The 12,063-nt window shown below is 29.3% G+C and overlaps 1 protein-coding gene across 1 annotated transcript in view; it reads left to right on the top strand.

Annotated features, from left to right (window-relative positions):
* Positions 1 to 11,229, top strand: part of LOC142238970 (uncharacterized) — an 82,131-nt gene extending 70,902 nt beyond the window's left edge. The window contains exon 2 of the mRNA XM_075310733.1: positions 10,868 to 11,229. The gene's annotated coding sequence lies outside the window, so the exon portion shown is untranslated. The remainder of the gene's footprint in view (positions 1 to 10,867) is intronic.
* The last annotated feature ends 834 nt before the right edge of the window (positions 11,230 to 12,063 follow it).

A 12,063-nucleotide genomic window follows, 5' to 3' on the forward strand; every position in this document is an offset into this window, starting at 1 on the left:
GATATAGCGACTTTCATCAAATCATCTGTTTCTTATAATTAATATGCATCCGTTAAAAAAATTAAGTCATGGTGTAGAAATTTTGTACTTATTCGTATTTCTTTTGTTTACAGGCAAACTAAATTAGAAGGTGCACTGAATAAAACATTAACCTAATATAATTAAGTAGTTTAAATTTTTGGACACAATATTAAGGCACCGCGTTTTTTTTTTTTCTTCAAACAAACAAATTAAAGTTTTAAAATAAGCTCATAGTCATTATTTTAAAAATTGGACTCATTTAATTTACAATGCTTATGAATGAAATTTGCGTATGTCCGTCAAATTTCAAAAATGTCTTTAGCACAAGATGTGTGAATCTTGTGCATTAATAAACAATGAAACAAATTCGTTTTGGTAGCTTTTGCAAAATATTCCTCCTTCAATTTTAAATAGAAATAAAATTCTCACAAATTTTTCTATAGAAATAAAATTTTTAGAAAATTTTCTATAGAAATACAATTTTGAGAAATTTTTTTATAGAAATAAAAATTCGAAAATTTTTTCAATAGAAATAAAATTTTGACAAAATTTTCTATAGAAAAAAATGTTTGACACAATTTTCTATAGAAATAAAATTTTGACAAAATTTTCTATAGAAATAAAAATTTGACAAAATTTTCTATAGAAATAAAATTTTGACAAAATTTTCTATAGAAATAAAATTTTGTCAAATTTTTTATAAAAATAAAATTTTGACAAAAATTTCTATCCAAATAAAATTTTGACAACATTTTCTATCCAAATAAAATTTTGACCAAATTTTCTATAGAAATAAATTTGTGACAAATTTTCTATCAAAATAAAATTTTGACAAAATTTTCTATAGAAATAAAATTTTAACAAAATTTTCTGTAGAAAGAAAATGTTGACAAAATTTTCTATGGAAATCAAATTTTGATAAAATTTTCTATAGAAATAAAATTTTGACAACATTTTTTATATCCTCCACCATAGGATGGGGGTATATTAACTTTGTCATTCCGTTTGTAATACATCGAAATATTGCTCTAAGACCCCATAAAGTATATATATTCTGGGTCGTGGTGAAATTCTGAGTCTGTTGAAATCACGCTAACTTCCGAACGAAACAAGCTATCGACTTGAAACTTGGCACAAGTAGTTGTTATTGATGTAGGTCGGATGGTATTGCAAATGGGCAATATCGGTCCACTTTTACGTATAGCCCCCATATAAACCGATCCTCAGATTTAGCTTGCGGAGCCTCAAAGAGAAGCAAATTTCATCCGATCCGGCTGAAATTTATTTCATGGTGTTGGTATATCGTCTCTAACAACCATGCAAAAATTAGTCCATATCGGTCCATAATTATATATAGCCCCCATATAAACCGATCTCCAGATTTGGCTTGCGGAGCCTCAAAGAGAAGCAAATTTCACCCGATCTTGCTGAAATTTGGTACATGGTGTTGGTATATGGTCTCTAACATTCATGCAAAAATTGGTCCACATCGGTCCATAATTATAAATAGCCCCCATATAAACCGTTCTCCAGATTTGACCTCCGGAGCGTCTTGGAAGAGCAAAATTCATCCAATCCGATTCAAATTTGGAACTTCGTGTTAGTATATGGCCGCTAACAACCATACCAAAATTGGTCCTTATCGGTCTATAGTTATATATAGGCGATCTCCAATCACACAAAAATTGGTCCATATCGGTTCATAATCATGGTCGCCACTCGAGCCCAAAATAATCTACCAAAATTTTATTTCTATAGAAAATTTTGTTAATATTTTCTTTATATAGAAAATTTTTGTTAAAATTTTATTTCTATAGAAAATTTTGTCAAAATTTTATGTCTATAGAAGATTTTTTCAAAATTTTATTTTTATAGAAAATTTTGTTAAAATTTTATTTCTATAGAAAATTTTGTTAAAATTTTATTTCTAAAGAAAATTTTGTCAAAATTTTATTTCTATAAACACTTTTTTTAAATTTTATTTCCATAGAAAATTTTGTTAAAATTTTATTTCTATAGAAAATTTTGTCAAAATTTTTTGTCTATAGAAAATGTTGTCAAACTGAATTATATACGTATTTGATCGATCTTTTTATACCCACCACCATAGAATGGTGACGGGGGTATAATAAGTTTGTCATTCCGTTTGTAACACATCGAAATATCGATTTCCGATCATATAAAGTATATATATTCTTGATCAGGGAGAAATTCTAAGACGATATAACGATATCCGTCTGTATGTCTGTCTATTGTAATCACGCTACAGTCTTCAATAATGAAGCAATCGTGCTGAAATTTTGCACAAACTCGTCTTTTGTCTGCAGGCAGGTCTAGTTCGAAGATGGGCTATATCGGTCCAGGTTTTGATATAGTCCCCATATAAACCGACCTCCCGATTTGGGGTCTTGGGCTTATAGAAATCGTAGTTTTTATCCAATTTGAAATCTAGAGGTATTGTAGGACCACAAATACGTGTGCCGAAAATGGTGAGTATCGGTCCATATTTTGGTATAGCCCTCATATAGACCGATTTCCCGATTTTATCTTATTTGCCTGAAATTGGAAATCTAGAGGTATTTTCGAGTCATAAAGAGGTGTGCCGAAAACGGTGAGTATCGGTCCATATTTTAGTATAGCCCCCATTAGAACGATCTCTCGATTTAACTCCTTGGGTTTCTAGAAACCGTAGTTTTTATCTGATTTGCCTGAATTGCAAATATTCTGGTATTTTAGGCTCACAAAAACGTGTATCGGATTAAGTTTTTATCGGTCCATTTGGTAATGTCTCCATATAGACCGACTTCACTTCTTGAGGGTGTAAAAGGCGCACTGATCATGAAAATTGCTTGAAACTCAATGTAAAATTTCCAGATTTTACTTCTACAGATTTAAGATTTCAAATTAAGACGTTATTTTATAATTTTCTTGCACACTTACAAGAGATGTTAATGATTCCTCTAAAACTCAAAACAAAAATGGTTCTTATAAATCCAGAATCTGATATAGTCCTCATAGGTGAAATCTTTAAATTTATCTTCGGGAAGTGTCCTCAAGCCCTCCTGAAATTTCAAAGGAAATCCTAATATTTGGTTCATGGTGGTGGGTATTTAAGATTCGGCCCGGCCGAACTTAGTTCTGTATATACTTGTTTAATGTACATATCTCTCAGCTTTTTACCATTTTGCAGTTAGTTACTGGAAATCTGAGGTGTTTTGAAGAAGCGATTGACTTAGTAATCGGTGCTTTGTCATTTGCGAATATTGTAAAATAAAAATCTTTTCTTTCCAAAATTGCCGATTTTGGGATGAGAAGAGCTCATATATTACGTGACTAAAATGGCCGAAATATAACGTAAAACATATTTTTATTTAGTGTAGGCAAAAACTATTGGGAAAAGTCTACAAAAGAAAATTTACTACAGAAATAATGCAGGAACTTTTCACGACAAAATTGGTTACAATTTCGTAAAGTATTGAAATTCCAAATTGTGGGGTCAATATTTTTTAGGACCCATAAACTTGCAAACTTTGAGGAAAACACCGCAGCATTCACGCAGAGAAAAAATTTCATATCTTTATCCATTCAAAAGATGCAGAATTATTTTCAACAAAAATCGATTCGTTGCACACAATAATCTATAAAAGGCAAATTTACTAAGTTAACTAAAATAAAATAATCTTCATGCACTAATGTACAGTTATCTTGGTTTTAGTGCCCTGGAGGGTTCACTTTTTTTTTAAGTGTAACGGGATGTTTCTAGAAATGTCACACAGCCTACATAAGTACCTATATTGAAAGATTTGCTTAAAGGATTATTTTTTGTCGAATCCTTACAAGATTATGTTCATTAAATTTATGGCTCATGCTTGATATTTAAGATGTTCTTACTTGTTTTAATTTAGTCTTAGAAAAATATTATTCACACCATTAACATCTAGCGCCCCAATACTGTAGTGGTATTACCCAGTATATATTTTAAATGGTGATTGTATACGAACGTGTCATATGTGGGTTTGTAGTTTAAATTGCTATGCACGCAGATGTGTTCTATGAAATTTATTCTCGTTTCAAGTTTTATTCAAACGGAAAGAACAATCTTTGCTTTTACACAGTTATTTCATCTTAAGCTTGTTGTTGTTTTTTTTTTTTTGTTGCTCGTTTCCAACAGCTTTTCTCCTCAGCAGAGCCTGAGAAAAAGAAAGAGAGAGAGAGAGAGAGAGTAAATCCTATTTTGCATTCAACCATACTCTCACACTTATTTGTTAGCTTTTTCACACTCCAGCACATGGACAACCTCAATGCAGTGACATTGATGAGGGTGGCATTGCATGAACAGCCGTCAGCCATTAAATCTTTTGCGTATGTGTATTGTGTGAGACTGTGGATGTGCGATTGTATTGAAAAGTGTAGGTAAACTCATATTCGTACACCTTTAAGTCATTGTATGGTATTTTAAGCCTCTGGCTTAGATCGAGCAAACTGAACATAGCCAATATGGGGTGTTCTTATTACACTCTGTCATACCGTAGAACCGTATAAACATTCCCACACTCACACATGTAAACACTCAGACATTTTGTATGAATTATGAAGAATATTTCCACACACACGATAACGACGACGACACATATTGCCACGTAGTATGACTCACGGCAATTTTCCACTCTTGAATTCCTCCCAATTATCCTTGTAAATGAAAAGGCACCTTGGCCTTCTTAGTCTACTTAAGTTCCGGAATTGAAATATGACTGCTGTGTATACATCTGCGGTATACGAATTCATACTGAAATTGTCATTAATTTCACTGAAACAGAAAAATGTGTATGTGTATTTTATGTCAAAATATGTGGTTGAATTCGTGTGGAAACAAGTCTTTCATTTTTTTTTGTTAAACCTTGAGATTTTCATCATTTTTCTGGTATGAACCTTTTGTCTTGTGGGAAAATATGGGTATAGTGGGAAATTTTAAGAAAAAAAATAGACGCTATTTTTTAAAATATTTTATATTTTATATTTTTAAATATTTTTCAGCTTTAAAATAATTATAAAGTAATTATTAAAGTTCTAAAATGGGGCTGGGCCAACTACGGGGGTGATCCTACAGTTCTTAGCCTTAACCTTCCAATGAACAATTGACCATGGTGACAATTGAGTTTGTAGCAACAAACAACCAGTTAAACTAAACTAGACATTTTATTCCTGTACATGTGGATTTATTAATTCTTAAGAGTATTTATTCAGATACTAGTTTCAGTATTTACGCTCCAGTTCTGCCTACAATATCATTTATCCACATATAACATATATAATATATATATATATATATATATATATATATATATATATATATATATATATATATATATATATATATATATATATATATATATATATATATATATATATATATATATATATATATATATATATATATATATATATATATATATATATATATATATATATATATATATATATATATATATATATATATATATATATATATATATATATATATATATATATATATATATATATATATATATATATATATATATATATATATATATATATATATATATATATATTTCCTTTACAAATTGTCTAGATATGAGAATGTATCAAAGTAATTGCAAACAATTCCATTCTTGTTGTTTCATAACTTTGAAAACTCATAAAATTAATTGATGCGGGTTTTCCACAAGGATGCATATAAATTCAAATAATTTTTAAACTGATAGAGAGCAGACGTTATTACAGCAAATTCACAAAGTTGGCCAAGAACTGAGCCTACAACAAGTATGAACGTATATAAAATTTTTAATCGATCTAGCAATAACCGTCCGTCCATCCGTCACGTATACTTCCGAACAAAACAAGCTATCGGCGTGAAACTTGCAACAAATAGCTGATTTAGGTTGGATGGTATTTCAAATGGACCCCATCGAATCACATATATGGGCGGTATAAAAATGGGCTATAACAAAATGATCCCTAAAACTCAAATGGAATAAGACTCCAAAATTGGGGAGGCGCTTTATAATGAATATGAGCCCCAACAAAATGTAATTGAAGCATGAAAAACTAAACCAAAATTTTGGCTCATTTTTAGTTTACATTTCAACGATTGTGGTAAAATGAACCCCAACTGAAGGAAAATCAAATATGTGTTACAGAATACGAAAAAATATTAATATTTGATGCGCCACTAAATTGGTGTTGCATTTTGTATTCACTTAGCATTACTAAAATGGAACCAACCAAGACGATTAGATCATTTTGGACAGAGTCAAATATAGATTCTTTAGAAGGATGTAGGGCGATATTTAATATGATAAATATGATATATAATAAATATGACCCCCAACAAAATGTAATTGAGGCATGAAAGTCGACACCAAAATAAAATTACGGTAAATGAACCATAACTGATGAAAACGAAAATATGATGTTTTAATAAAACAGTTAAATATGTGTTACTGAGTATGAATCTCTTTATAATAGTGTATTCCTATATTCCTTATCTGTGTGCAGTGTATAATATACAGAAAAAATTTTCTATAGAAATAAAATTTTGACAATATTTTCTACACAAATAAAATTTTGACAAAATTTTCTATAGAAATAAAATTTAGACAAAATTTTCTATAGAAATAAAATTTTGACAACATTTTCTATAGAAATAAAATTTTGACAACATTTTCTATAGAAATAAAATTTTGACAAATTTTTCTATAGAAATACATTTTTGAAAAAATTTTCTATAGACATAAAATTATGACAAAATTTTCTACAGAAATAAAATATCGACAAAATTTTCTATAGAAATAAAATTTTGACAAATTTTTCTATAGAAATAAAATGTTGACAAAATTTTCTACAGAAATAAAATTTTGACAAAATTTTCTATAGAAACAAAATTTTGACAACATTTTCTTTGGAAACAAAATATTGACAAAATTTTCTATAGACATAAAATTTTGACAAAATTTTCTATAGAAATAAAATTTTCACAAAATTTTCTATAGAAATACAATTTTGACAAAATTTTCTATAAAAGTAAAATTTTGACAAAATTTTCTATTGAAATACAATTTTGACAAAATTTTCTATAGAAATAAAATTTTGACAAAATTTTCTAGAGAAATAAAATTTTGACAACATTTTCTATAGAAATAAAATTTTGACAATTTTTTATATGGAATTTTTGACAACATTTTCTGTAGAAATAAAATTTTGACAATTTTTTATATGGAAATAGAATTTAGACAAAATTTTCTAGAGAAATAAAATTTTGACAACATTTTCTACAGAAATAAAATTTTCACAAATTTTTTTATAGAAATAAAATTTTAACAAAATTTTCTAGAGAAATAAAATTTTGACAACATTTTCTATAGAAATAAAATTTTGGCAATTTTTTTCTATAGAAATAAAATTTAGACAAATAGAAATAAAATTTTGACAAAATTTTCTACAGAAATCACATTTTCACACAAATTTTTATAGAAATAAAATTTTGACAAAATTTTCTATAGAAATAAAATTTTGACAAAATTTTCTATAGAAATAAAATTTTGACAAAATTTTCTATAGACATACAATTTTGCCAACATTTTCTATAGAAATAAAAATTTGACAAAATTTTCCACAGAAATAAAATCTTGACAAATTTTTCTATAGAAATAAAATTTTGACAAAATTTTCTACAGAAATAAAATTTTGACAACATTTTCTATAGAAATAAAATGTTGACAAAATTTACTACCGACATAAAATTTTGACAAAAGTTTCTATGAAAATAAAATATTCTATAGAAATAAAATTTTGATAAAAATTTCGATAGAAATAAAATTTTGACAAAACTTTCTACAGAAATAAAATTCTCACAAAAAATTTTTATAGAAATAAAATTTTGACAAATTTTTCTATAGAAATAAAATTTTGACAACATTTTCTATAGAAATAAAATTTTGACAAAATTTTCTACAAACATAAAATTTTGACAAAAGTTTCTATAAAAATAAAATTTTCTATAGAAATAAAATTTTGACAAAATTTTCTATAGAAATAAAATTTTGACAAAATTTTCTATAGAAATAAAATTTTGACAAAATTTTCTACAGAAATAAAATTTTGATAAAAGTTTCTAGAAATAAAATTTTGACAAAATTTCCTATAGAAATAAAATTTTGACAAAATTTTCTATAGAAATAAAATCTTGAAAAATTTTTCTATAGAAATAAAATTTTGACAAAATTTTCTACAGAAATAAAATTTTGACAAAATTTCCTATAGAAATAAAATTTTGACAAAATTTTCTATAGAAATAAAATTTTGGTAGATTATTTTTGGCTCGAGTGGCAACCATGATTATGAACCGATGTGGACCAATTTTTGTGTGATTGGGGATCGGCTATATATAACTATAGACCGATATGGACCAATTTTTGCATGGTTTTTACTGGTCACCACGTTCTAAATTTCAACCGGATTCGATGAGTTTTGCTTTCCTTTGAGGCTCCGGAGGTCAAATCTGGAGATCGCTTTGTATGGGGGCTATATAAAATTATGAACCAATATGGACCAATTTTTCCATGGTTTTTAGAGACCATGTAGTTACACATTGTACTAAATTTCAACCGGATCGGATGAATTTTGCTCCTCCAAGAGGCTTCGGAGATCAAATCTGGGGATCGGATTATATAGGGGCTATATATAATTATGGACCGATATGGACAAATTTGTGCATGGTTGTTAGGGACCACCGTGTTGCAATGGTTAGCATACCCGCCTTGCATACACAAGGCGGTCGATACCTGCTTCGACCGAACACCAACAAGTTTTTCAGCGGGGGATTATCCCACCTCAGTAATGCTGCTGACATTTCTGAGGGTTTCAAAACTTCTCTAAGAGGTTTCACTGCAATGTGGAACGCCGTTCGTACTCGGCAATAAAAAGGAGGTCCCTTGTCATTGAGCTTAACATGGAATCGGGCAGCACTCTGTGATAAGAGAGAAGTTCACCAATGTGGTATCACAATGGACAGAATAGTCTAAGTGAGCCTGATACATCGGGCTGCCACCTAACCTAAGCTAACCTAGGGACAATATACTAACACCACGTACCGAATTTCAACCGGATTGGATGAATTTTGCTTCTCCAAGAGGCTTAGCACGCCAAATCTAGGGGTCGGTTTATATGGGGGCTATACGTAAAAGTGGTCCGATATGGTCCATTTGCAATACCCTTCGATCTACATCAGTACCCAGAAAAAAAATTGGAGGTTCTTCTTAATGCACAACTTTAAAAGCGCTTCCAAAAATGTCCTCCCAAAGATGTTCTTTATTTTAACTGCAGAGGAAGTTCATTTGAGTCAATTTTTTATAACTCGCTTTTTTCATATATTTAATGGGAAATTTAAAATTTTATTGTTTCAAATGGGTTAAAAACAGATTAAAAATTAATAAAATAGTGCAAATTATTTAAATATGCTAAATACTTTCTACACGCTCACAAAATATCGCTTCTGTAACATATACTACCAAACATATTTTGCTTCAAGCATATATATTTTTGGGTATTGCCCAAACATTTATATGTTTGATCTCTTTTATTTTAATTTTACCTTTTGCCGGACGGGGATTCGAACAGCGGACCACACAGTTTGTAAGGATCAAAGAAGTAGCTGATCAATTGCCCAAAGAAAAATAAAATGTTAATTTTGTAATAACAAGCAACAACCACCAACTTAATTCAATATCGCTCCCTGTTAAATAGCGCTCCAAGCTACTAAACACATATATGTTTATAGGCTATTTCTAAATTAATATATGTTTGCATCCAAGCATATTATATTTACAAACATTTTATGTCCCAAACATAATATGTTCTAACATATTAACATCTATGTCCCAAACATGTTATGCTAGTTTATGAACATTATATGCTTGCACTCAAAAATATTGTGTTTAAAAATATGTGTTCCAAACATATAATGTTTATAGCCAAACATATGAAAAACAGTCTTTTTCATCCGTGTAGAAAAATAGCGAATTTTTGAAAAAGGTTAGGTTAGGTTAGGTGGCAGCCCGATGTATCAGGGTCACTTAGACTATTCAGTTCATTGTGATTCCACATTGGTGAACTTCTTTCTTGATTTCAAACGTTCCAGACAAGCGTTATTATGCATTAAAAATCATAAAAAATTTTAAAAATTATTTATTCGTCAAAATATCACAAAATTTCTTTATTAACATCCAAATCACTGGATTCGCATCACACCTTAAGAAGTGATGCAAATTCAGTGCAACGGCTGTTGAAATGGTGGTCATCCGTCCTATGACAAGCCCATGTTAAAATCAAGCCTTCTGCGTCAATTTTGCACCACTTCTGGATCCAAAAAGAACATTTTCACTACTTTTTGGCGACGCTTTTTTTGCTGGGTAACTACTACTTGTGCCAAGTTTCAAGTCGATAGCTTGTTTCGTTCGCAAGTTAGCGTGATTTCAACAGACGGATGGACGGACATGCTTAGATGGACTCAGAATTTCACCACGACCCAAAATATATACATTATTTATGGGGTCTTAGAGCAATATTTCGATGTGTTACAAACGAAATGACAAAGTTAATATACCCCCATCCTATGGTGGAGGGTATAAAAATGGTAGCAATTTATTATATGCCATACAAAGCCAAGCCCATGAAACAAAATCTAAAACAAAAAAAAGTACATAATACTCTTATAAATATATAAATTCAATTTTCTACAATTATTTCCATGTACCTTAGAAGTTCTATAAAATTTTAAATCTATATTGTTTTTTTTTTTTCGTTTCAGGATATTTCATAGCATTTCAAGGAATTGATTTTCCATACAACTTCGATAGCAGAGAAGCATACAACCAGTCATTCTCAGCCCCGGTCTTTGTTGCTTACAATATTTTATTATTATTTTTATTTTTTTTTTTTTGCATATTGCCTTCTTATTTGTATGTTGTAACATCTCAAAAAAAAAAAAAAAAAACATTTGTAAATATGAAATACAAAACAAAAGGATAAAATTATGTAAATATTTAATGTCATCCCATATTGGAGAGTATACCGAAAAATGTCTATAGATTAATGCTTAAGGTAAATAAGTAAATATTATAAGCTGATTAAAATAAAATCGAATGTAAATCAATGGAATTTTTGAAAGCATTTCTTGGTATTTGTTTTTAATTTATTGTCAACAATGAAATGGTAAGAAATTTTTTGTATGTACATATATTAAATTGTATTCGAAAAATCAAAATCTATGCTTTAGTTATATATGCCATTTTAGGGTCAAGGCATAATAACATTGATCGATTCTACCATTATTGACAAACATGACCTTTTTCCAAGTCATTACCACCTTTGGTTGGTAAGTTGGCTTAGGTATAGTGGTCAGTTCTAGAGTCGAGTGTGGCGTGTGAAACACTCAGATATGTCACCAGTATTACTGATAGGTGAAAATCTACCACTGAAACACCTGCTGATGTTTTGTCAAACTGGAATAGAACTCGTAATACTTTGTTGGCAATGAGGGCATGTTAACAACTGCATCATGGTGGCTCCTCAAATTTATGCAAAATTTGTTTCTAGAACTATTGCAAAATTGTGAATTTTCACCTAAAATAGGAACAAGGGATTTTTATACCCTACGCCACACTGTGAAGGAGGGTATTTTAAGTTAGTACATATATGGGTAACACTTTGCACCAGTAGTCGCTATTTATATTGTAAAATAAATGATTGACAAACATTAATGATTCAATAAATTGCAAAATATTGTGGGTATATTAAGACACTTTTGGGGAAAAATCCATCTCATCGATATCCCTGATGTTTAGCATCATTAATTTCAATCAAGGCTCATTAAAGGCATCTATAAAAGAAAATTTATCGAAGATTGTTTTTTTATTTCTAAAGCATACAATACATTTTCTGATTTCTCAAATGGTCGTTTAAGATAAGTGACTTGACATTCAACTCTCCCGGATAGAGGGGAAG

Source organism: Haematobia irritans, chromosome 5, assembly GCF_050003625.1.
Source record: "Haematobia irritans isolate KBUSLIRL chromosome 5, ASM5000362v1, whole genome shotgun sequence".
In the NCBI taxonomy this organism is placed as follows: domain Eukaryota; kingdom Metazoa; phylum Arthropoda; class Insecta; order Diptera; family Muscidae; genus Haematobia; species Haematobia irritans.